This window comes from Podarcis vaucheri, assembly GCF_965113315.1.
Source record: "Podarcis vaucheri genome assembly, chromosome: 4".
In the NCBI taxonomy this organism is placed as follows: Eukaryota; Metazoa; Chordata; class Lepidosauria; order Squamata; family Lacertidae; genus Podarcis; species Podarcis vaucheri.
In genome coordinates, this window is record NC_138762.1 from 32,177,170 (window position 1) to 32,204,740 (window position 27,571).

Consider the following 27,571-nt stretch of genomic DNA (forward strand, 5'->3'; position numbering starts at 1 on the left):
TATTTTTATTTTATTTTTACCACCATCTTCATCCCAGGAGAAAGAATTGTTCCAGATTGGACCCTCCTCAGCTCCTGTCAGCTTTCCCTCTGCAATCTGTTTAAAGCTGCTCTTCCACCTTTTTTCTTTTCTTTTATTCATCAGTCATCTAGTTCCATTCTGCTTTAAGACTTCTGTCCAGCAGGCAGATTAGCTGTATGCATGATGAGCTGTGTAATACACTAAAATGCCCACAAACCCCAATGGATTTGTAGCAGCTTATCTATTTGTATTTGTGTTCTTGTATTTTGGATGATGGGAGACACAAACTTTACTTAACTCTCCTGAGGCACTGAAGCAATTGGTGTCTGCCTTTTTCAGTGCCTGGGACTTCTTATTTTTTGAAGCACCATCCTTTTATACATACAATGGCTATTTTGATAGCTGCCAACATGCACGTGCTCCTTTATCACTTGACAGCTGCCTATCCTGATGCTACACATGTTCAGAGAGAAAAATGGTTATCCATGGATGAGAGAGTTTGGTTGTTGCTGAGTTTAGTAGCTTTGAAATTCTGGCTTCCTCCCTGTTGTCACCCCCCACTTCCTTGTTTCTTCTTTGATCCATTTATGTGATTTTTGTGTGGCCCTGGTACGTTTTTGACTGGGTGCAGTTTCCTCCTGGAAGAAAGATAAGAGCTTTACCCGTATTTTCCTCCAACTCCCACAGAAAACCACAATGTTCAGAGCCTCCTCAGCTCACTTTTCAGCCAAATCACAGAGACCTAATTCTTGCCAAGTCTTTGCAAGATTTCGCCATGGAACAGTGGGGCTTTCCTTTGCTAGTACTTGCTGTAGGAAAAGTGGAAAACTCTCCCATAGAACTATTTGCATTTTGGGGACTAATAACCCTTTCCTTCGCATCTGATTGGAGCCTGAATACCGAGCCTCATCCAAATCACTCACCCAGTTGTCTTTCTCAGCTTCCAGGGATTGACTTTGTTGGCAGGGGCCTCCCAGACCAGAACATGCATTTCTGCACTATAGAGATGCAGTGCTCATGGAATGAGAGTAGATTTGAACATAAGCTCCAGGAGGATACATGATACCATACAATATGCTTTCCTTGCTGCTGAAATACCTTTCCAACAGCTGCCTTCCAATGCTGGCTTGCACTTTAATTACCTTGAAAATTGGCTGCTTCCACAAACTCTTAAAATATGCTCTCTGTGTTGCACAGGGCATTTTACAAGAAATACAGTGACTAAGGACCAATGCAAAGTCACAAATAAGCATCCCCACAATAGATGCTCTCTGTGGCTTGGCATTATAGGAAGCTGCCTAGTCAGACCATTGGTCCATCTAGTTCAGTACTGTAACACTGTAATGCATGGCAGTAGCTTTCCAGGGTATCAGACTGATGTTCTTCACACCCTTAAGTGGAGATCACAGGTATCAAGCTTGGGGCCTTCTGCATGCTCTACTGTTGAGCTACAGCCCCCACTTGGTCACATTTCTACCACCACAAACTACCTCTGCAAGCACTCTCAGTGTGATGGTGGAGGGAAGATGTTCTGTAAGAAAACCAAGCCTGAAGGCATGTAAATCATATTCATTTTGAAAAATTATTATGTTTCATTATGTTAATTACATACAAATGTGTGCTCATTCTTATAGCACCCGGCTAAGATGACGATATGTTGAAGATGCAAATATTTCATATTCAATCCTCAGGTAAAAAAAGTGAAAATTCAAAATTATATTCTCAACAAATTAAACATACAAGTTATTTTTATAGAAGGATAGCTCTTAACTTTGCCAGCATGAACCTTCTTTGTTCTAATATCACTTTTTTAAAAATGACATCATAGCACTATAATTTTAAGTTTCTTTTCTTTACATAACAGGATTGACAATTGTTTTCAATACTTTGCATAACGTGCAAAACACGTTGTAGTTATCATACACACTATTAATTCCAGAGATTGAATGGCACTTGCTTACTATAGATTGAAAAGAAAACAATGGTTTAAAAAATGTATCTGAGGAGCCTTGTGAAGGTTGTCACTTCAAAATTTGACTGACACTGGTCAGATTCACCAGCTGTGATAAAAATTAAACCCAAAGGCCGAGAAGTGATCTAATCCTAAAAAATGAAACAATTTTATTTCATGTTGCTTTGAATACAGTGCAGCTAATGAAGCCATTTGCTAGGCAAAAGTGCTGATGGCTTCTGTATGGCAGGAAGGAAAAAGTGGCAGTGGTGGTGGGCAGGGGGTAATTATCACCTTTACCTTTGGGCACCAGGATGATGCAGTCAGCACTGTACAAAGACATGGGGGCTGGTTAGATGGTCACTCCTGCTGACATTAGCAACCTGAGCTGATGCTAGAATGGCTTACCAGACAACACAACACATCCACTATGGATGTGTTGGAGGAACTGGGTGGAGGAAGGAATTAATTTCCTTCATGAGCAAAAATCATATATGATATAAGCCAACAGGTGCATGATCAGCCAAGGCAGTTGCTACGGCAATGGTCCAGTGCTGGCTATATAAGTGATTAAGGCACATCTGCTAATTGTCAGGGTGTCAGGGTCAGTCAGTGAGTAAGTTGTAGTCTGTGTTATGTCCTAAATTGCTGCAGTAACAGGAATACTTTCTATTTGTACATATCTGCATCTGCAAAAGCCTACAAGCTGTATCTATGTCCAGAGCCGTCGTACTGAAGCCTTATCTTCTGCAGCAGTAAACTGTTTTGGACCTTATGCTGCCTTTGCATGGAATTGGGGGACAACATCTGCTATGTGGGTATCTTACCTCAGATTCCTATCAAGATGGATGAATCTGCCAGTTTCAGTTCTTTGGGTTTCTTGTTTGTCCAAGAATTAAATTCAATTCTTCACATTTCTGCAGCGATTTGTGAAATCCTCGTGAAATTCTCATAACGAACATGTTTTTGTATATAGTTTTGACTAACATACACATTTTGCAAGCAATTTCCCATAATATAATGTATTTTTTATATGTTATTTCCACTAACAGATGTGTTTTAAGAGCATTTCCGCAATATGCATCACAAATTTCAGAGAAGTGTGAAGTTCGAAGGATAGCTGTGTTTCAGTTTGTGTACTGGTTTGAGAAGTGTGAATTAGGCAGTTTATCAGTGAATAACAGACACCACTGTTTTCCTCTCAGGTTTCGTAGACTGAGGGCAAGTTAGCGTTGTCCTTTCTCTCTCATTTGGCTTCATGACCATGCTACATGATAACAACCTCCTCCAAACAAAAACCAGGAAAAGTTCAAGTAAGAACTTTCGTTCAATCTATTCATTTACTCTGCATTATCTTGTTCTGACCTGGCTGCTGAAGCTGAGTGTGTTAGTAAATGGATTGTTAAGGTTTTCCTTTGTTCAAGCTTAAGGATGTCTAATGGAATGTTCAATGACACAGTGGATCCAATTGTATTTACCATAAAAGATCTGAACCTCAAACTCATTCAACAAGATTTTCTATCTAGGTTTATTATTTGCAGGGAGATGACATTTTGCATTTTTTGGGGGCGGGGGTGGGGGAGAGATGGCATTTTGTAATTTAAGGCATCAGTTTAGCCATAGTCTCTCTGTGTGTGTCACTTGACCTTTTTAAAAATAATGTCTTCAGCTTTTTTTTTTTTTGTTAAGAGACATGAAAACTGAATAGTCTGATAATACATTAGCATACCATTTAAAATGTAGCTCACGGATGCAAATTCCAATACAAGATGTTTGCACCATCCCGATCTATGTCTGCTGTTGCATCTGTACCATATATAAATAATAACAACAGCAAAAACCCTCAAGGGTAGATCATCTAGCAAAAGCTTTCAGGGATTGTGCAAGTCTGAAGTGGTGAGCTGTGGTATGTAATTCATAAAGTATTAAGGATGGGGTAGGGCTGTAGGTCAATGGCAGAAAATTATTTGCATTTTAATGCTCCTATGTTCCATCTCCAGTATCTCAAAAGGCCTAGGGAAAAGCCCCGTCTGAAATACAGAAGAGCAATTGCCAGATGGACCAATGGTCTGACTCCATATATAAGGCAACTTCTTATGTTCCTAAAATAAACCTAACATGAGAAGAGGTGTCTTTGAACATGTCACTTAGTTTATTTATGCACTTACAATGTTGGCCAATACGAGATGGGTGAACTTCAACCATTTTCAGAAAAACTGTGAGAAACTGGTTTCAAGTGGAAAGGCTGTATTTATTATTATTACAGAAGTAGAGCTTGTTAAGTATAACTTAGTAGAGTCATGTGCTATGGAGCAGCTCAAAACGAGCATAAATTAATCTGGGTCATTCAAAGTTTGCAAGGCAAGGTGAAGATCTGACATGTAAAAGGACTGAGTTATTGCATAATAGATTGGATGTCTTGGATTGAATAAAGACCTGAATTTGATATGTGGGAAAGGGGAACAGGAAGAAGTACATCTTAAAGCTTTTGAACACAAAGAAAAATGTATTCGACTTGATCCAGATCCTGACCTTCAATGCCCCACCAGAATGCACATTGGCAAATTATTTTCCTTTAACTTTATACCCTACCTTTTGGCCAAATTGGCCACCAAAGTGGCTAATAACATACTTCCTTAATCTATATTCTGTTCTCAAAGTTTCAAAAATAACAGAGCCTGGAAGGTTTGGTAGTAGCCCATTTCTGTGCATTTCTTTCCTCTATGACAGAGATGGGGAACTTGTGGTCAGATGTTACTGGATTACAACTCCTGTAATTCCTGACCATTGGCCATGCTGGCTGAGGCTGATGGGAATCCAACAACATCTAGAGGTTTCCCTTCTCTGCTCTTCAGGTTTATAAAATCTTCTCCTGAGATTTCTCTAGAAGTGATACAAGGCTTTTGAACTGGATTGTGATCTGGTTACTGGTGCCCCATAGCTTTGTCTTAGCAAGTTTATGGTCATGGGTCATATGTAGTATGTTATTTAAGTATTGGAGCTTGCCAGCTCTTTGATAAAATCTGTTTCTATGGCTACAGACCTGAAATGTGAGGCTATTTTAACTGAATGTAGTTTATATTTCACATCTGTTTTTTAAACACACTTTAAGCCCTTAGGATAGAATGCCATGTAGTATTGAATAGATGTGTGAGCAGTGGAAAAAGCTGAAGAGAGACCATCAATTCCAGCTTACCGTCATGAGCAGGAGTTTTAGTTTCAAGTGACAGGTTGGAGAATCACAGGGCAGGGATGGGGAACCTATGGCCCTCCAGGTGTTGCTGATTGTGTTTGCTGGGGATAATGGGAACTGGAATCCATCAACATCTGGAAGGCCACATATCCCTCATTCTTGTCATAGCGTCCATATTTCTGTTCAAGTGTTATCCTTGAAAAGGGATGCTGACATGAGATGGGGAGATATGATCACATGTGGAGGCCCATCCCCCAACTACCCCAACAGAAGGAAGCCTCATTGGCTCCACCTACAACAGAATGTCTAGATCACAGAATCATAGAATCGTAGAGTCATCTAATCCAACCCACTGCAGTGCAGGAAATTCAGCTAAAGCTTTCATGGGCAGATGGCCATCCAACCTCTTATGACTGGGCTTCGAAGAGCATTCAAAAGAATATACTTAGAAGCTTCCTTATGTTGACACAGGGTTCCCCATTACAGCGAGGTTTCAAAGTGCATTCAGCCGAATGTGCTTGGAAGCCCCCTTCAAAGTCTCCTGCACAGTGTGTGAACATCGGGGTGGAGCAAGTGGGGATATGGAACCTGGTGTAGGGTATGTGCACACAACTCCACAACACCTGCCTGTTTTGGAACTCCCTGTTCAGACATAACTGCTGGTCAGAGGTCTTGTGAGCAATTGTAAATTTGATGATGTTTCCCTGTTAAAGAGTGTATGAATTCTGAGTCAGCCCCCCTAGAGACAAGTGAGTTGTTTTTGTTTAATTTCCCTTTCCTTCTGGTTGGTAGCTTTTGTTTTTGTTCAGCAGAGCTAGGTGTGCCCTTGTTGTGGCCGAATATGGTTAGTCACTTCATATATAAGACTGTCGGTGGAATTATTGCGGCACATTTGGCCGAGGAATTCTGAAGGCGTTTGGCTGCTCCCTGTGAAACAGCTTCTTAAAGAATATATGTCTGGCTCCAAATAACATAGATACCTTCACTTGGTTTGTGTGGGAAGTACGGAAAATATCACCTAGGTTGGGCTGTGTGAAAATAAAGGATTTTTTTGTAGCGGAGGCTTTTTTTTTTTTGAAGGAAGTCTTAGTCTGCTTAATAGAGGAACAGTTCAGTGTTATGCAGTGTGCATATTTCATGGAAAAATGGGTTTGCTATCAAAACTCAGTGAAGTAGAAGCAAACACATGAAGGACTGAGCCCCAAATGAACTGAGTTGGTATCAGGGCAGGGCAGATGTTAAGGTCTTTACTATTCATTTTTGCTAAAAGGAACAAATTTCATTCTGAGGGCTGCAGAAAATCAGCTGGGTGCTTAGGTGTCTCAAATATAGGCAGATTTCTTTCCACTTAACCAGCAGTGACCATGGCAGGTCAATACTTATGTGAAGAAGATGGGGAGGGGGGTAAGATGAAGGGCAGGTAATAAATTGTAACAATGATAATGCCAATGTATAAGATTTTCATATAATTATGCATATGCAAAACACAACAAATGTCTTCTCTTTGGTGTTTCATTTCCTGACCTTCTGCAGCAGATTTTTATGGACTATCCAAAGACTCAGTTTTTGAAGGATTCCAGTTGTGTATCACCTTCACATAGTATGGTGGTTATAGCAAATAAAGGTTTTGTAATGTTTCTTATAGTTGCACTGCATAATGGGTTTTGTGATCAGCTTCTGAAATCCCCATAGATGTACATTCTGGATTTGTTTATACACAAGAAATTGTATGATTCATGTAGAAATCTGAAAGCTTCATCCTAACCTCCCTCTAAAATCTAGAGCATAAAGTCCTCTAGGATTTTGAATCCAAATTGGGGTGGGGGGAGAGAGAAGCTTCCTTTAAAAAGGGAGCATTTCTCTCTTTGCAGAGGAAGCAGTCAGGTGAAAAGAAAAAAAGCCCCATGAATCCAAGTGATCCAAACAATTTTACTTGCATAAGGAAAAATACTCCTTTTTAGGAGCATGTGGGCTAAAGCCTCAGCGCCTAGGGCTTGCCGATCGAAAGGTCGGCGGTTCGAATCCCCGCGGCGGGGTGCGCTCCCGCTGCTCGGTCCCAGTGCCTGCCCACCTAGCAGTTCGAAAGCACCCCCGGGGGCAAGTAGATAAATAGGTACCGCTTACCAGCGGGAAGGTAAACGGCGTTCCGTGTGCGGCTCTGGCTCGCCAGAGCAGCGTTGTCACGCTGGCCACGTGACCCGGAAGTGTCTTCGGACAGCGCTGGCCCCCGGCCAATAGATGTGAGATGGGCGCACAAACCCCAGAGTCTGTCAAGACTGGCCCGTTCGGGCAGGGGTACCTTTACCTTTACCTATTCCTCTGTAGGAGGGACGTGGGTGGTGCTGTGGGTTAGACCACAGAGCCTAGGACTTGCTGATCAGAAGTTCGGCGGTTCGAATCCCCGCGACGGGGTGAACTCCCGTTGCTCGGTCCCTGCTCCTGCCAGCCTAGCAGTTCGAAAGCACGTCAAAGTGCAAGTAGATAAATAGGTACCGCTCTGGTGGGAAGGTAAATGGCATTTCCGTGCACTGCTCTAGTTTGCCAGAAGCGGCTTAGACATGCTGGCCACATGACCCGGAAGCTGTACGCTTGGCCAATAAAGTGAGATGAGTGCCGCAACCCCAGAGTCAGCCACGACTGGACCTAATGGTCAGGGGTCCCTTTACGTATATTCCTCTGTAGAGACATCTGCTCACCTGGACCTTCTCCCACCATGATGCAGCTGCTTGGTAGGTCCCTCCTTCTTGAATTTTCTCCTCCTTTTCACCACACCTGCCTATCCCTCCTATGTGCTGCCGCAAGGCAGCCCTAGATTGCTCTGGTCCATGCAGCCTGACCTTTGGTGACCAGGAGCTACTTGACCAAGGCCTGAATTTCTCCAAATCAGCCCGATTCCATTTGGGACTCATTGGAATCCACTGCACAGCTCTAACAGATAGGGCATCATACTTCAAAGCACTTGTGCTTTCCTATCAAAGTGTAACCTGGTAGTTTTGTAGCTTCTTCACTGAGCTGATTTCCCATGGAAAAAAACAACCTACAATGTGGGCGAAAAATATAAATGCCTGGTCATATGTTCAGTAATTATGCAAAATGTCCCTTTATTGTGCCCATCCTTCTGTTTTCCAGCTTCTCTGTTTGCTGAATCTATGTCGGGGTGTGAAAATCTGTGATGCATTGAATTAACAGGAGGCGGCGTAAAGCATGTTTAAATTTATAAGAAAATAAAACAGCGCAAGGGAAATTAATTTTACAGGTTGTATATTCCTTCATGTCGCTTTCGGTAAATGCTTGCTATTGCATGTGTGTGTGTGTGTGTGTGTGTGTGTGTGTGTGTGGCTTTCAGGTGATAGTGCTGGGAAACCACAACTCCTGGGCTTCTTGCAAACTATAGAATTTGTATCTGGCTAGGCTTTAGAAGCCTTCTTGACTGCAAAACTTCTGCTCTAGATATAACACATCTTTCTGGAGGTAAAGGATTGCCAAGCCCATCCCTAATGGAGAATAATGAGCAGAGCAATCAAAACCCAATGAAATGACAGATCTGAACACAGCAGAGTGCAAAAGGAAGTCAGGCGGCTTCCTTTGATAAGTGCGTCACGAGAGACTATCAAAAGGAAAGGTAAGAAAATAAAAGCCTCCTATTCTGTGATAAAGCTTGCTTGAAGCGGAAATGTCAGAGGCTGTTGCTTTTTTAACCACTTGTTCCTCTTGCCTTTATCTCAATTCACGTTGGGTGAATGAGGGTTATTTGTTTTCCCTCCTCTATAGTCTTTTCCTGCCTTATCAAAGACTGCTGGTTGCTTTCACTTGGGCACGCGCTCACTGGGAAGCCACATTTAGTAATGTAAATGTATTTTCTTTCCCTGAAGCAGCAGCAACGAAAGAATTGCACCACTTTGCTTGTCTCTGCCTCAAATGAACATGAGAGCAGAACAGAGGGAGGTTGACTGACAGCGACAGCAAGAGAGGACTCCAGGGGATGGAGCCTTTTGGGTGAAGGCTGCAGAATGCTCTATCTAGCCCTTGCATTGTCCTCTGTTGATGTAGCATATGCAACCAAGTGCAGAATGGAAAGTGAGTAGCAGCCCTCGGCCATAGACTCTCTGGGTACATTCAGATAAACGGCTCTTCTTCAGTGTGTATTGATTCCCCACCCCCCACCCACAGTCTCTTTGCATTGGAAAACAAGTGTTTATATATAGCAGACAGATGAAGAATGGGAAGTTCTCTACTTTCTGAATTTTTTTTTCTCTTTTAACCTCTTTTCTTCTTTATTTCTCTCTTTTTCTTTACCTACTCCTTTTCTCCTTAAAGTCTTAGTTCAGATTTAAAAAGGGGAAAAGATATTTGATATTAAGCTTTGTATTTCCCCCTCTATATTCCCTAATAAAACATTATTATATTTTTTTAAAAAGGAAAACAGTTGGGCCTACCTTGTCTTATGGACTACCCAATTTCACTGCATCTCCAACCAATGCTCAGTGGACAGCTTTTCACAGCTTGACTTACCTTAGACTTTAGAGGAAGAACTGGCTCCACCTGATTCTCAAAATGCAGCAATTGCAAACAGCCAATGTACTCTATAAACTGCCTCTCAGGCCATAGGATCCCAGTGAAGTGCACACACATAATAGGGACCTTTCACTTAACGAAGATTCAGCAGTTTCTCTCCTGTGTCTGAGCTTTGTCTTTCTCTAATGCTTTTTAGCTCCTCTTTATCTGCATTATTTCAACTCCCCCTCTCAAATTCATGGCTGAGGGGCAGACAGTTCTGGATAAGACTCCAGTGCCCCATTTAAAAAATAAAAAATAAAAATAAAATTCTCCCCATCCTCTCTGTGTTTAGGTTTCATTCCCCCCCTTATAAACTAAACATTTGGTTCTTCAGTGAACTTTGCTGCTTAGAAGAACGAGGGGCGTCGCAAGGGGGGTGTCATGCCAAGGGTGGTGCTCATACCCCCTGCAGGTGGATTTCCGTGATTGGCGTCCAACCCTTCCTAAAAAAAGCCCAACAACTTTGGGGTACCCTAAAAAAGCTCAACAACTCACACCGGGTACCACCTGACCTTGCTACGCCTCTGACAACAACCTCTTCAAAAGACAGAAGGGATTAATTTTATAAGAAAGAACAGAGCATCAAAACAGTGATCCTCACACACACTGTGCTCACACACACACACTGATGTGCCACCTTTTGACCCCTGGCAAAAGGTGGCACATCAGAGGAGCCATAATACACTGCAGACATCAGATCTCCCTGGAGACCTAGAGATGTGACAATAGACTGATCTGCCTCCTTTCTTTTAGCAAATGTTTTGTGCCACTGGGGAAGTGGTAATTCTGTATTGATTCTGTATTGATTTGTTTTGGATGTTTGTATGTGATGCCAATAAAAGGTTTGGTGATCATGATGATGTTCTGTGCCTTCCATGGGCCACACCCGGCAAAGGGGTTGAAGGTAGCGCCAACTGGATGCAGGGATTTATTTCAGAAATCTCATTGATACCTCACTGAATCATAGAGTTAGAACGGACCTTGAGCATCATGTAGTCCAACCCTCTGCAGTGAAGGAATGTGGATCCCCCTTTCGGGGATCAAACCTGCAACCTTGGTGTTGACAGCGACACACTCTAAATTCTATCTTGTTTAATAAAGTAGCTCACATAACGGATGGTATCAATAGAATTTTAAGCAGAGAATATTTCCAAAGTCTTTACATGAGCCAAAGTGCCCCTGAAGTCCAGGGAAGTTTGACTGAGTTCTCTGGCACCCCTGTGTACTAAGTCTATCACAGTGAGAGGGTGAGTAGGAATTCTCAAATCTATCACGGTTCTTTTTCCACTGCCATCACATGTTAATTTTGGCCATTCCCCTGAAGATTCTGCCAAGTGGCTTCTGTGTCCCTGAAGTAGGCATTTAACTGCATAGAATGCAGCCTAGGCAAACTGATTAGTTTTAAAATATGACTGACGAAGAAATAATTGCCATAAGATATGCAAAAGAATTGTCAGTGAGGGATGATAAATGGGATTGATTTTTACACAGTGCAAAAATAAAGAAAAGCATGGATTTTGCACAACTTTGTTGTCTCATTTAATGATTCATATTTGTTATTTGTCAAAACAAAAGGAGACTAATGATTTCGGATGACTACACAAATGGACAGTGCCGTTTCAGCTGCTCTGATGGCCACCCTGGGATTTAGAAGTGAAATGCCTGCAGGCCACTGGGGATATATAGCAAAAGGCTGTTCCAGTGAATTGATTCTTGGATGACAGAGGCAACCATTTCTGAAGAAAATAATACGTTCTGTGAGCTCCCACACCCGTTAAAAAAGGAGCACACAACGATTGAATTGTAGGGGAAAGGAGCACTCCTTAATGTTTTTGGATGTGCTGCCTTCACTGCTGTTTCAGAAGGCTCCAAGGAGATACAATATGACTTCATCCACCTACCACAATCTCTTTGTGGCCTGACCACTGTAGTCCATGCACTGGTTGCTGCAATGCCTTCTATGTGAAGCTGCCTTTGGGCCTGGTTTGGGAAAATGAGGTGGCCTGACTGCTGATGTTTAAACACCTGCACTGGCTATCCATCTACTATCAAGCCAAGTACAAGGTCCCAGGATTAATATACAAAGCCCTAAACAACTTAGGTCCGGGGCACTTTAGGGACCACCTGAACCCCTATATCCCAACTAAGACCATCTGCAGAAGCATTGCTGATTGTTCCCCAAGTTGGTGAGGTTAATTTGGGAATAGCAAGAAACCGTGCCTTTTAGTGTCATTGATCCAGTATTGTGGACTGAGACTGAGCAGGCGCCTTCTGTTTCAACTTTTAAATGCCTGTTGAAAACTTTTGCATTCCATCAGGCTTATGGAGGCATGCAAGAATACATCATTTCATAATAATTTGGTGATTTCTGATTTTAATTCTTTCATATTTTTATTATATGTTATCGTAATGGTTCTAGGGGCTGCTCGTGCGTAAGCCGGCGCCACTCCTGGCTGGGGTGCCTAAGTGAACCCTTTCTGTCTGGACAGCCACTCGCCCGTGGCTGTCTCAATCGCTGGCAGAATCCATCAGTGGGCATTTCTTGAACTTCTTCCAGCAAAGAAGCTCTTTGACGCCTAGTCTCTGCCTAGTCTCTCTGTGAGGAAGCCTTCTGCGCAAGGAGGGCGTAGGCAGCGGAGGACCTCTACTCTCCCCGCTGGTCCCCGGCAAGGAGTCATGGAGCCACCTCGCCGATTCCCCCATCTGCCCCCCTTTTCCACTGGTGCTACGCTGATTTCCTTCCCCAGAAGATGTGCTGCTTCTCTCCCTCCCGGGACGCTCTCCGGAGCCCTCTGGAGCCCTCCCTCTCCCTCTGGCTCCGATGGCAGTTCCCTGACAGTTATGTACAGTTGTGAGTGCTGATTGGGGAAAAAATGAATTAGCAGTATATAAATATCTTTATATAAATAATAAAATAAAATAAAAATATATGTCTGGCCAAGGTTGGCACCTCTGCATTGCTTTGTCCACTCAGAGGTAACCCTGTTCCATGGTTGAAGTACAGGGGGTGCAGAGGGGTTAGGGGGGTCTGTGTCTGGAAGGCACCCTTACCTTTTGTGATGTCCAGCATAGCTACTGTTTTTAAGAAGGAGATGGGTAAGATTTGGCCAAAATTGGGAGGAGTCAGAGATGGGACCTGGATTTCATTAAGAGAAGGTTACCAGATTTTTTTCAAAGAATCTGGGGATACTTTTTTTCTGAAAAGAGAGGAAAAAAGTTAATAAACAAAAAGGTTTTTTTGTTTTTGTTTTTTTATTAAAAAAAAGAAGTACCGGTAATATCTCCTCTTCTGTGGTCTCCTCTGTCACATGACCTTCCTCTCAGTCCTGGCTTGCTCTCTTGGAGTGCTAGCCACCATGGAGGTAGGCTCGGGTTGGGCTTGGGCTCAGCCACGTGTCCTTGCCCTCACGGTGCTCTCCTCCCTCTCCTCCTCAGCGGCAGTGGCAGCAGTGGTGCAAGGTCGGGGCTCCCCTCTTTTTTTCCTCCTTCTTCTTTCTTCCTCTTTCTTCCTTCTCCTCTCCTCCTCCCCCTGTGTCGGCTCCGGGGTTTACTGGCCCCGGAGCGCCGCTGGGTGGGTGGGTGGCTGGGCACTCTCACTCCTGGCTCGATTTGGGTCGGGGAGTCAGTCAGTAGTTCCCCCAGTTGATACGTCGGGCGTCCCCAGTTCCCCCTCGGCAGTGGTGGCGGCAGTCGCAGTCCTAGCAGCCCGGAGCCAGCCTGGTAGCGCAGTTGGCTCTAGCTGGCTTCAGGAGCTGCTTGCTGCCGTGGCACCTGCCATTTTGCCTCACCAGAAGTCCCCATATGATGTGTCTTGTGCCATTGAACCAATCACGCAACATTCATTCCCTACTAATAAATCTACAACACTTAAAATATAAATCCGGGGATATTAAATGAAATCCAGGGACATTCTGGGGACGGATTTTGTCCAGGAACAGATTTGTAAATGTGGGGACTGTCCCCAGGAAACAAGGACATCTGGTAACCATACATTAAGAGCCCCCTAGCTTTATCTTCATGTGTGCACCAACAACAAGCACATTGCAGTCCTGTTCTGGTAGTAATTGCTCCCATTTATCTATTTATGTAATATCTCACCCTCCTAAAAGAGACCAGGGTATCATGTCGGGCAACATAGGAGGAGGAGGACCAAATGTGGAGAATGGCTCTTCATGTGCAGAACAGGTTCATCTGCAGGAACCAAGCTTTCATTGGGTACAGCTGTAAAATGCAAAGGCCAATTCCTTGAAGACCTTTCTGCTGTAGGTGTCATGTTAGTGTGGGTACTTGGTGCAGACCTGCTCTATCTACCTTGCCCTTTGTGGGACAATGACCACCTGAATAAGGCTACAGGATATTCATTATCCAAGTACAAAAAGCACTAGGGGGGAAATCAGGCAAGACAACAAAGGAAATACAGTGGAGGAAAGGTAGGGGGTCAAGTGAGGGTATAACTGGGGGACAAGAACTTTTGATGAGCACATGACATTTGGCAAAACAAAGGCTAGACCACACAAAAACAGGCACCTGAGAATCATGAAAGGAAATAGTATATGAGAGATAGTATGCAAACAAGGAAGGGGGAAGATTCAGACTTTATTAAAAACAAAAACAGAAGGAGATGTATTCACTTGAACTGGGAAGGGAGGGGTTAGCCAGCAAACCTCCTCCTTGCATTCTCCTTTGATCAACCACATGGCAGGCTGGTTTCAGATCAGACAGCAAATGAGATGATAATATGACTGAAAATGCTGCATGTTTGTTTTCTTTCTTTCTTACAGGATCAGAATGTCAGGAGAATGTGGGCAGGAGAGAGTTTATCAAAACACTGCCTGTTTAATTCGCGCCCCCTGTTCTTCCACGATAACTCCATAGCTGCCCTCCTTGACCATAATACCACAAAGAGCCCTTTTTGACAGCAGCCAAACTGCAGCAATAATGGAAATAGGACACAGTGTTTAACGTTAGCAAGATCCAACACCCCTTAGCAAGTTTTTACATGGTGATTTTGGGCAACATAATTAGCTAGGGGGAGGTATGGGGGAGGAATGAGTGCATTTTGCCATCAAGCTATTTATAGCTGTTGCTGGACATTCTGTACAAGGGTGATTAGCCACTAGACTGCATTATTATTAATCTGTAATTAACTTAGGTACTAGGTTCATAAAATCACAGAGCTGAAAAGGGCAGACAAGCCATTATCTAGTTTTGTCCCCCATGCAGGACAAGAAAGACCTACATGCTACCCAGTGTGTGCAGCCTAGACAAGGAGAGGGGAAAGTGTGTGGCTAGTGAAATGGAGATGTAAAAATTACCTAGGCTGGATTTGACCAAGGACCAACCTATCACCCACAGTGACCAACTAGCTGCCCTTGGAAAGTTCACCAACAGAGCAAGTGAAAACAGTCATCCCCCGCCCCTGCAACTAGTAATAAAAAATGCATTGCTTCCCTCTTAATATGGAGGTTGCATTTAACTGTCAGGACTAACAGCCGCTGATAGACCAATCTAGTGCCAAGTCATAAATAAAGGGGGAAGTCAGGGCAGAGGGAGTTTTGTCGGCCAGTCTGATGTCCTTGCACTTTCATTATCACAAAAGAGGGAATGTAAAGGTCTAACTACTTTTCTATTTGAAAGAAATCAGGGCTGCAAATGTTTAGTCAACTCATTGACTTCAAACCATTTTAACTGACTATAGAAGTTTATTCAGAAACAGATATCAATCCGTATGTTTCACACACACACACACACACACACACACACACACACACACTCTTAATAAAAATTCCTGATGACAAACCCCAACAAAAGACACTCCCCCCTGTAAGTGAGATTCTAAGATGATTCTTATTGTGACAAAAGTCTGTATCATTTAGAAGCATATGATTTTCCCATCACAATTATTGTGTTTCCCCCACCAGTTTAAAAGTATTCAGATTTAATTGGTTAATTGATTGATTAATTGTCTGAAACTCAGTAGATTGACTAGAACTCCTACAGTTAATACACTTTATTTAACTGGGTAACTAGTCTAAAACAAAGCAATTTGAAACACAGGATGTTCTATTGTAAGATTTTCCTGTTAGTGGAGTAGAAGAAAGAGGGAAAATGGCAGCCAGATCCTGGCACTATAATTTACCATATGGCATCCAATACCAATATGTGGCTGTGTGGGAAGGAGGTTGGGAAGCTGACGGCCATTTCTGTCCAGCCATTTCTTAAAGCACACCTTCGATGGTGTTTTGGAGATTGAAATACTTTTAAGATGCATCTCTGCTAATTACATGCAAACCAAAGCTGTGTGCAGAAGCCATGGACACCGGTTGCTATGTTTCTGACAGTGAGAGAAGAGAGGTGATTGTTCTTGTGGGTGGTTGCTTTTGTGTACAGTTTACACTGCATATATATGCCAACAAAGTCTCATTACTCACAAGCCTTTGAAACAGGCATGAAACATTAATTCAGCAGCCATGCTGGAAAGGGAAGCAGAGCAGGGGAAGGTGATGTGGATTGATGGATGTATGGACAGATAAAGGCATAACAGCAAAGAGTGGTTTACATTTCTTTCCATTTGCCATTGTCTCCTCATTGACAGATATCTCCCTGCACCCTGCCCTATCTAACCAGGAATATAGTGGTCCCATATTCCTTTTTTAAAAATAAATTAGTTTCAATTCAGTTCCTCCCCCCCCCCCCAGTATCCTACAGCATTTGAATTTTGTTGGTAGGGCAGGCAGGTTTTCTAAGAACCCACCAAGCAGGTAAAAGTGAAAGATGGCTGGCAGGATTTGATTTCTTTGCAAAGTGAAGAGGATAACAGTGGAATCTAGAATCCCTTTGGTTTGTCATTATTTAAGAAGAGGGCTAAGGAAATAATCTAAAGATAAGTACAATTTCAACAGCCTCATCTAGGGATGGACAGATCAGTCTCTTTCTGCTCCATGCCAGTTACACATACGTCCGTTCATAAATCTGTTTCATCTCATTTCTGCATCATTCTGCAATTTCTAAAGAGAAATTTGGATGGAAATTAATTTCTAACTACATCCCAGAATTATGATCTTTAAAACATATTTCAACCTCTGTTTACACACATATTAATGCATTTCATCGTGAAATACTATTGCACACCACCCCAATCTCTGAGTGGTACGAGATTCTAGGGGTTCCAGACGCTTATCTGCAGTTTGGTTTTCTTGGAATGAGGGGCAGTGGAGACTGTAGTAGTATCATTATCATATATGCTTTATGTACACATATATACAACCTGAGACTAAGAGGGGCTCACAGCATTAACACTCCCAAAGGTCTTGCTTCTCACAAAGCCACAGCCTTGGAATAAGGCAGATATCAAGCATGGCTCTCTCTCTCTCTCTCTCTCTCTGGCTTTTGCCTGCTTCTTACTCAATAACTCAGTTCTCTGGTTTTCTGTCTTTCTCACTACCAGCCAGGCGAGGGAGTGGGCCCACCCATTTGCTCCCCTTTGTTATAGGAACAACAATACTTAGGACCATTAACTCACCAAGACTTGCCTAACTAGTACAGCAACGGAAGACTCTCTTAGATTTTAACCATCGCAGGACCCCAGGAATTAGAAGGGACTCAAGCATCCTACAGACTAACACACACACACACACACACACACACACACACACCGAAACTCACAACACTACACATTTCAGGGGCATTTCTTGAGCCAATAACTTACTGCAAAACTTGCAGACGTGTGAAATCCAAAGGATTATTAGGTTCCAATCCAACCATTAGTCCAGGGAGAACGGATCAGGCCAGTTTGCATAGGAATTTGTAGAAACTGAATTCCTCAGTTATCTGTACCTTCACTCTTGTAACACTCTTAGGAATAATTAAGGATCTGCAGAAGATGGAAGAAAGGCCAGAGGACTTTGAGGATGGCCTACAGAAGTCAATGGGATCAGTTCAAGAATGTAGCTGACTCTGAAGAATACCTGCTGACAGCATTCAAAGTGACTTGAATGACTACATTTTCTTCATGTTGTGTCGAAATCAATATCCCAAATATCAGGACTCCCTTTAAGTGACTCTCTATGGGGGGGGGGAAGCAGCCCTGTTCAAAGAGTGAAGCCTCTCTGGCTGGTTTTCTGTCAACACTGCAGGCTCTGAACAATTTTCAAATCCTGAGACAAAGTAGGAGTCCTGGGGAAATGCAGGTAGCCAAGATTAAGCAGAGACCCAGCAGTTGGTTCTCACAAAGTTTCTATGACTACAAAGGTCATTTCTTGAGTTATTTTAGCACTTGTTTTTGTTCTCATTCAGATAGAAATTGAGGGATAGAAAAAAATGAGGAGGTGTTCATAATCCTTCTTCTGAACTCTTAATTATTGAGAAAATTATTTGATTTGGGTACTTTGAGACAGCTCCAAAATGGTGCCTTTTCCACATGAAGAGCATAGAAGCAATGTGCTGCAGTTGGCTGTGATTGCCTACATGGCGTGTAAAGTGTCAGGGCTGTGGAGTAGTGAAAGGGGATGTCTGCAGAGGTTGCACTGGAGATGGAGAACCTGTTGTCTTCCAGATGTGGCAGCCATCTTACCAAACTTTAAAGGTGGGATGCAAAAGATGACCTTTGCCCGTGGTGTCATCTAGCTACACTGCGCCCAGAACATTTAGGAATATAAGTGTCGAGACCAACACTTTAAATTGCACTTTAATTGCACAGGACAGTTCCTTCAGCATGGGTGAAATATGCTGCATGTGCCTCATTCCTGACTGAAAATTGCCTGGAATGCAATCCGAATGAATTGCTGCTTTTAGACAGCGTTTGATAGCCCCTTCAAATGCAGTATATTCCAGTAGTCCAGCCTGGAATCTACCAAGGCATGCAGAAGAGATCCTCTGATGGGGAACTTATTGTGGTTCCACATACCACTGAGGTTTGGCTGGCTTTTACTAGGAACCCAGCCTTTCAGAGTGTTGTAAGAGACTCCATGTGCTTTCCATGTACTATACACCTTGGATGTTAAAAGTTTACATGTTTGCCTGCTTTTACCTGAATGTTTTATATAGTTATATGGCTGTCAGTCACTTTGATATAGCCATCTGGATACGATACAATTTATGTAAGAAATAAACAAACAAAACCCAAATCACCCTTCCATATTGGGGTAGGTCCCCCAAACTACCCTAAAGTCTTATTCTGACATTTTTCCATTGGTACTTTACCCTGCAGTGTCAGAATCCCAGATGCCCAGATGTTCTGTCTCTGTGAAGCAAAAGCCCCTTGATAGCTGTGCACAGGTACAACATATGATCCTATTGCAAATGAAAATGTTCATGACAGCATGAAATAGAGAGAGTACATAGACCTGAATTGAATTAAATATTACACCATTGATTGTGTTGTTCATTTTAACATCCTGTTCAATAAAAGCACCTCACCCAGCATGTTTTGCCATTTATCTTGGGCTATTGTGGTGCTTCTTACTTGCCACCTCAGTGCTCTTTATTATCATTATTTTACTACTTCTTTACTTTGTTGTCGGAAGCCATCCTTTTCCTGAATCTCTGACTCTTGGCCCCCTTACCTCTACTAGTTGCTTCCCCATGATTTTACCTCTCATCCCTACTTCCTTCCCCTTCCTCTTCTGTTGGACTCACCTATAACCACCTGTTATGGCCCAATTTTAGATAATCATGCAAATAGATGTGGGGAGGTGAGGGGGATTGGTCTGTTAACTGTTGCTATGTCATAAAGTCACTGAAGTCTCCAAATCAGCAAACCTTGCTTACTGTGGTTTCTGCCACTGCAATTATTAGGGTAAAGGAGATTTGTGTGCATGTGTGTAGGAAATGAATAACCTTCCTGCAGTGTTTTATACTTGGTTTTACACTTTACACTTGCAAATCTTCATGTGTTGTTCAGTATCAAACAGCAACTTATTATGTTGGAACTCACCATGCTTTTTTGCTCCTTTTCAACAGATGAACATTAGCAAGTTAAATTGTGTACTTTGGCTGTTGGAAAGAGCTAGAATATTCCTATGCCGTGTTTTGCATTTATGCTCATATATAAACTTTTACCTCCTGAAAAGTGTATTCTTTCTGCAAGTTGTGTATGCCCACAAAGGCATTGTTTTCAGTTGCTTATCTCAACAGCTGAAAGTGATTTCAGTTGTCTGAAGTGCTTCCATTTCTTCAATGTACTTAATTGCCCAAGTGTTCTTTGATGCTTAAGACACCCTCTAGTTCTTTAAGTGTTTCCTAGTGTGTCAAATTGCCCCAAAATGTTGCTAGTGTTCATATCGTTTATATATTTTCAACCACTTCAAGTCTCAAGCATGGTAACCAATCTTAATATTGCTTTCTTTATTGCAGGATTGTTTTTCAGGTATGATTCCTAGCAGCCACACCCAAGTATATCCAAAGGTAAATGCAGGATTGATGTAAGTTGCAAATGGTCCACATACAACATGATTTCTTTAAATCAAGTTAAGCATTATGGTCTTCTTAAAAAAAAAAAAAAAGCCCATCGCTTTCATAGAATAATCAGTGCTATTTAAAGCATCAATTTGCTTGGTCTATTAATAGAGCTTTCTTTCTTTCTCACTAATGAAAGTTTAAGATTATTTTTTAAAAAAAAAAATGTGTTAATAAGCCTACAGGTGCTTTGAAATCTGTTTTCTCTAACAAATATCCAAGATATTTTCTTGACCCTCTGCTCACCAACCAAAAGAGGAAGGAGCTGCAGCTCAGAAACTCTTCATAATAATTCCTGTTCTTCACATTGAGACTAGCAAAATACTCACTTTAACAGGGAAAGAATCTTAAAAGTCTATCACAACTTGGATTGTAATGGTATATCTAATCTCAATTTTACAAATGTGCTGGATTTGGGATGATGCCCCAGACATTGACCATTTTACACACACATATACATCCACACAAACAAGGGCTCCACTGAATTTTCATATGAGAGCATTTTCAACATGAAAGTTTAGCTCTCAGGGTCAGTATCTGTGAACAGTTTCCATAGCCCACATTATTTCCATTTTTCCAGTCTACTTTTCAAACCAATAACCATTTTTGAACTTTGTTCTTCCTCATGACATGAACATAGCTGTCAGATGGCTGGGGTGGTTGCTCGCGAATAACCAGGTAGGACTCCGACCTGTCTTTTACAGGTTTTATTTGGTGCAAAAACTATTTACAGTGCGGAACCCCAAAGTTCATGTCTGCCTCAATCGCTAGCAGAATCTGGGAGTGGCTTTTTCCGGTTTTGTCCCCAACATAAGAACTTCGTCACCCCCAGCCTTTTGCTTCCTTCTTTGCGCTTTATCCCTCTGCGCAAGGTGGGCAATGGAAGAGGCGTGCTTCCCTCCTGGCTGGCTTGACCAGGAGCGGTGCTGGGGCTTCCCCCAGCATCCCCGGATCCCTTTCCCTTTTCCCCACTGGAGGCGTGGCTTTCCCCACCGCAGGAAGAGGAACTGCTTCACAAGACTTTCGGAGGATCCCTGTATCCCAGCGGCCCCTCTACCTTCCTTCCCTGTACCGATGGCAGTTCCCTGACAATAACCAATTAGAATCATGTAGTCAACATCTTGATGTCAAAACAGCCAGCCACACTCAGCTACACAGCTATGACAAAAATCAGTTCAGAATGAGGGTATCAGTTGTGTGAGGCTAGTGAGATTTGACTATGTGATTATGTCATGAAGCCAATTCAGGATCAAACAGAAAGCATCGCTCTCAGTCTGAATGGGTGGTACAGGTGGTTCGAAAGCACACCAGTGCAAGTAGATAAATAGGTACTGCTGTGGTGGGAAGATAAATGGTGTTTCTGTGCACTCTGGTTTCTGTCACAGTGTTACGTTGTACCAGAAGCGGTTTAGTCATGCTGGCCACATGACCCAAAAAGCTGTCTGTGGACAGACGCTGACTCCCTCGGCCTGAAGCAAGATGAGCACCGCACCCAATAGTCGCCTTTGATTGGACTTAACTGTCCAGGGGTCCTTTACCTTTTACCTTGGAGGGGCTGAAATTTTACCTTGTTGTGACTTGAACACCCATGTACCAAGTTATGTGATGGCAAATGAAGTCACCTATTACTGCAACTTTCTCTTTTTTGGATTCCTTCTTGATTTCATTCCCTATCTCAGTATTTCCTTGGGCATTTTGATCAGTGGAGTGTTAGCATGTCCCTGGTACTAAATTGCACTTGAGGCCCGATATCAGGGATACTGTGGAGGAGTCAGCCACTTTTTAATCTTTTCCCTTGCTTTTTATTGCTGCTTGTATTTTTTTTAAAAAAAATGTAAGCTGACCTGAAGGGCTTTTCTCCCCATTGCTGTTAAGGTGGGATTTGAATTTCTAAATAAATAATCAGATAAAATGCTTGCCGGATGAAGGGGTTTCCTGGCCACCACTTCAACATGGATATTCAGAAGCAGCACTGGCTCCAGTAACACTCTCAAATTGTACACTTTTTTGCTGGTCCCATGGGTTACCCGAGAGGCAATGTCCAAGTCCGGTCCATGGTCAAAGGTGCAACGTGGAGGCAGTCTGTAGTAGCTGAAGCTGGGTGCAGGGCAGGGAGTCGGGTGAAGTCAGGAACAGGTTTGCAAGCAGGGAGCCAGGGAGGGTCAGGCGCTCAGGTAGGAACTAGCAACCAACAATGTTGCTCCTGCAACTTGGAACTGGGGCTGACTGACTTTTATCTGCCTCGAGGCATAGGGCGGCCCCGATCCTCTGGTGACTCGCCTCTGCTGGCCTGGAGGCGAGCACTCCTTCTGCAGGAACTTAGTTCCCTCCGCCTCTCTGCCCTGAGGCTCTGCAGCTCAGGAGAGGCTGGAGGGTTACCGGACCCAGAGGCAATCTCAGCTTCCTCTGCCGGGGCTGAGAGTGGAGCACCTGCAGGCTTCGGATCCCACTTCGCCCTTTGTGGACTGTCTCCAGACCCTTGACCCAGGACCGGACTCTGACCACGCCTCACGGTAACCTCCCCCCGGGACTAGCACACCCAGGCTATCACAACTTGTTTCTTAAGGTGCAACCCCATCCAGGACAGGACTAGATGGACTAGGATCAACAGGGTCCACAGCCAACAGAGGACACTATGTTTTCTATCCCTATTCCAACTTTCCTAGATCAGGCATGGGGAATATTGGGCCCTCCAAACATTGCGGAACTACATTTCCCATCATCCCCTGGCATTCACATGCTTTCTGGAGCTGTTGGAAGTTGTAGTTCAGCAACATCTAGAGGACCAAAGCCGCTGTAGTGTAGTGATTAAGAGCGGTAGTCTTGTAATCTGGTGAACATGCAGCTACTGGGTGACCTTGGGCTAGTCACACTTCTTTGAAGTTTCTCAGCCTCACTCACCTCACAGAGTGTTTGTTATGGGAGAGGAAGGGAAAGGAGAATGTTAGTCACTTTGAGACTCTGTAGGGTAGTGATAAAGCGGGATATCAAATCCAAACTCTTCTTCTTCTTCCTCACATCTTTTCTAGATTCACTCTTGCCAGCTTTTTCACCTACATCCAATCCAAGTTATAAGTTTGTGGGGTTGATTTTCATTTACACCTGAACCTTGTAGAGCTAGACACATTTTAAACTGTTCTCACACTTTAATCCCCAAGCTTGCTTACATGGGTCGTCCATGGCATTTTATTTTATTTTTAAAAAGCTTCCTGCTTCTGTAATACCTCATTAAATTTCAGCCTCCCTCATCAAAAGCAAACTCCAGCCTCGTAACTGGATCTCTAATATGCCTTCTCACTTGTAAATGTTTATCTCATTTACGATCTTGCAGAAAAGGAAGAGTATGTCCACTGTGACCTAACTACAAGCCTTCAGCATCATCTGTTCTGTATCTCGCAGGGAATGAGTCGCTTTTAATCTGGTGTCGTTATAAATTGAAATATTAATCTGAAATGCCCCAAAGGTTATAAATAACAATGCTATTTATTAGTCAGATTATAATGGTGCCTGAAATGACGATGGTAGCAGAGTCATCTTGAAAAAGAAAAGAAGATAACACCCTTATAGGCCAATGTATTCCAACACAATTTAGCATTGTTTTTTTATCGGATGGTATCAGGGGACTGCAGACAAATCATGGTTGGCTGCTTGCTAAGGGACTATCTGAACTGGAGTACTTTGGTGGTACTTAGCAGGTTACAGGAGTGAGAACTGAGGGGCGGAATTCCTGGTTGGGAAGCTCACTTAAGGAGTTGGCAGGGGGAAACAGGAGCTCTCAAAAGCTTGTTCTAAGCCCTTGAGCAAGTAGGTGGGGCATAGCCAAGCTTTGCTGATATTCCTCATCCATTAATGAGAAGAACTGAAGACCACTTGGAAATCCCTGAGAGAAACTGGAGTGATGAGGAGAAATGCAGGGTTTAGGAACAAAGGAAGCTGCCTTACATGCCCTGATTGCCAGCACCTCACCTGGGCTTCAGGCAGGAGACATTTCCAACCCCACCTGATTATGCTTGGGACTTAACCTGGGAGCTTCTCTATGCAAAGCAGATGCTACAAGTTGTACTATCAGTGACCTATAAAAGGGAAATTTGGCAACTGCATGAAGAAGAGGGGATGATTGTAGATGGTCTGAAAAAGCTCTCAGTCATATCCCTTTGTCCTAAAGCCAAGGATATGGTGAAATCTTCCCAGTACTGAGTGAATGTGATTTGCTTAGGCTCAAGCGATGAAGTAATCATCCTCTTACTGACATCTAGCAAGCCAAGGATACGCCCCTTGTTTCCATCAGAACAGCATGTTCCTGAAGAGCACTGACATTGCACTGGATACATCCTAGGCAATAAGGAAGTAGAATATGTTCACCGGTGCTCACATTACAGCAGCGTCAGGAAAAAGTTATCATTCATGCAGATGTGCATTTTTGTTTGATAAGCATAGAATGCAGGCTGCCTTTGACAGACCTCTAACAAGGCAATGCTGTTTCCAGGAGCCCAGAGTCACCTCAATAATTTGCAGTACAATTTGTGACAACCAGCAGAAACCTTCAAGGGGAATGAACAGTGAATGGAGTGAAAATGGGTCGAGTTTGCTCATGCAGATTGAGAATTTCAGGTGAATACTTTGCCACACACCCAAGACCTGGTCCAAGATTTTCAGTGGGACTGAGTCAATATTTCACTGCATCACTGCTGGCTAACTCTCCGAAGCCTTTCTGGTAGTGTAAATTGCCAGCCTGCAGATATAAACTGTTATTGATAGCTGAATGACTACACACCGTACATTGTCATAAATCTTCTGTTAAAAACTTTATTGGAAACTCGATAAAAAAGCATTGATAACAATAAAAACAAATGCTAGACAGCAGAGAGAAACTGAAAATGTGGATGTTCGGCTGAAGCAATCACATCACTGCTTTGCAAGATGCTGAAAACTCAGCCGGCAGTGAACTCAGCCTTTCCCAACCTCACCTCACTTCACCCCTGAACCACACTTTCGTCATTGTGTGAATTGACTTTAATCTACACTCATGATCAGAGCTTGTGGCAACATCCAACATGCCTGTGTAGCTCCTGGAGCTCAGGTACTCAGCAGGGCCAAAAGCGTTGCTATTTGACCCTCCACCCTATCTGTTCCCTGTTTGCTATCAGCTGTGCTGCTGATGCTTTCTGTTGGTGTTACTCACAGTCACTTGGTGTATTTTTTATGAATGGCATGTGCTTCAGTGAAACTTTTCGTGTATATTTACTTATGCATCTGCATGTTGATATGCTGTGAGTTGCTTTGGGATCTCTTGGTCTAGTTTTGGCAACTGGTAAATTCAAGTAATCATCATAAATGAGGAATCTACCCACCATTTTGCTTTCCCCACCACAGTGGCCCCACAAAGCATCCAATGTGGTGTTGTTCCTGAGCACTACATGGGATACTGTATATTTATAAAAGTATTTGAATGCTGCCCTTCTGGTCCACACAAACTGGCTCACAACATCACAAAACAATGCTGCCAGTGGTCTTTTGAAACCTAGGCTACTTAAAGCAAGTTTTACAAACAGTGTAAGTTACCAGTCAACAACAGAATTTGTATTAAAGTAGAATGACAGGTAGCTTCCTATACCTTCTTCCCCCCAGCCAGGGAAGTGGGCAGGGAAGTGAGAGGGTAGTCAGGCATGTAAGCGAAGAGAAGAGATCACTGGCATCACCCTAGGACAATTTGTCAGGCACTCCATGTCACCTGAAGCCAGCCCTGTGCAGAAAGAACCCTGAAACCTTATCTCTGGATGCCTTCGGGGTTTTCACCTATGGGAAGTGTTTAGATTGCTTTGTGGGGGCTGGTGGTTAGGGCTTCTTTCTGTTTTGAACAGCAAGAATTGTAAGTAATCTGTGCAATCTCTGAATGTCAGGACTTTTTTCCCCAGCAGGAGAGAGAAAGAGAGAAGTGGAACTAAGTATTAGCAAGATTCCATTGTATGTGATAAATAGAGCAGTGATTTGGAAAGGCCCTTATGAGTGTGTGTGCATAAGCCCAGCCTTCCTCTCCACAATGGGAACATCCATAACAAGGCCATTTAGCCAATACATATTTCCCTCTTTAGTACATAATGGTAACCCGAATAAAAGGTTTGAATTACAAAGCAGGCTAACCCAGCACATTCTCTGAGCAATGACTGCTATTTGTGTCAAGAAAATAAAGAGAGGCAGTGAGAGGGAGCGTGAGTGAATGTGAGAGAGCAGCTGAGAGGGAGGCAGAAGTTGCAGGCTTACCTGATTTGAATGAAATAAAAGAAGGAGCATTAGAATTTAGAGATTTTGCTTTAATTGGAAAGCTGAGTACTGTATTCAAGCAAGTGAACCATAGGCGCAAGACATGCAAAAATGCTTACTTACAAAGAGTCCTTACTAATTTTTAGAGGCACATTTTGCTCCTGATGAAGGCAAGTGCACTGGAAGCATAATTGTACAGCACACAGGTATAGATAGCAGAGGTAATAGTAATAATAATAATAATTTTAAATTTAGTTATACCCCGCCCATCTGGCTGGGTTTCCCTTCCATTCTGGGCGACTTCCAGCACATATTAAAACATAATAAAATGTTAAATAATGAAAACTATAAGATGGCATGTTTGCTCCAATATTACTTTGGGGGAATCTCCTGCTTTGACTTCCAAATATTGTAGCACTAGCTCTGCTGTCCGTGAACTGAAAGGATTTTCACTCTAACACACTTGTCAGCAAATCCTCATTATCAGTGTAGGACTAGTCAATCCATATTGTCAGAGAAGATGGAACTCCTGCCATTTTGCAGGAGGCGGAGGGACTCGTTGAGAAGCTGCTGTACCAGCAGCAAGGATGCACTGAAGAAAACAAATCTGGTGGAGGCAGCACTAAGAGAACTTCATCTGAGAGCAGTTAGGAATGTAAGAATGGGGAATAGGATGAGAAAGAATGGAACCAAGAGAGGAATGGCCAATGGGACTTAAGGAGAGACTTAAAGCCAAACAACATGATGCATGAAATGCGTTTGTTTGTTTGTTTGTTTATTTATTTATTTAATTTATTTTAAATAGCAACCCCAGGTGTGTATCTTGGAACAGGATTAGAACCACAGTGGATGGGGAAAGGGATTAACCTACCTGCCTTTCCTACAGTCATGCTGAAATTATATCCAGCTATGCCAAAGGACGTGGGTGGTGCTGTGAGTTAAACCACAGAGCCTAGGACTTGCCGATCAGAAGGTCGGCGGTTCGAATCCCCGCAATGGGGTGAGCTCCCATTGCTCGGGCCCTACTCCTGCCAACCTAGCAGTTCGAAAGCACATCAAAGTGCAAGTAGATAAATAGGTACCACTCTGGCGGGAAGGTAAGCAGTGTTTCTGTGCACTGCTCTGGTTCGCCA

General features: G+C 43.1%; 1 long non-coding RNA gene across 1 annotated transcript; it reads left to right on the forward strand.

The window, feature by feature from the left end:
- Positions 1–3,218: 3,218 nt before the first annotated feature.
- LOC309530973 lies at positions 3,219–9,237 on the forward strand. Its single transcript, XR_014218997.1, has 3 exons — positions 3,219–3,285; positions 8,616–8,787; positions 9,038–9,237. It is a non-coding gene; the product is annotated as an uncharacterized lncRNA (long non-coding RNA).
- Positions 9,238–27,571: the final 18,334 nt, after the last annotated feature.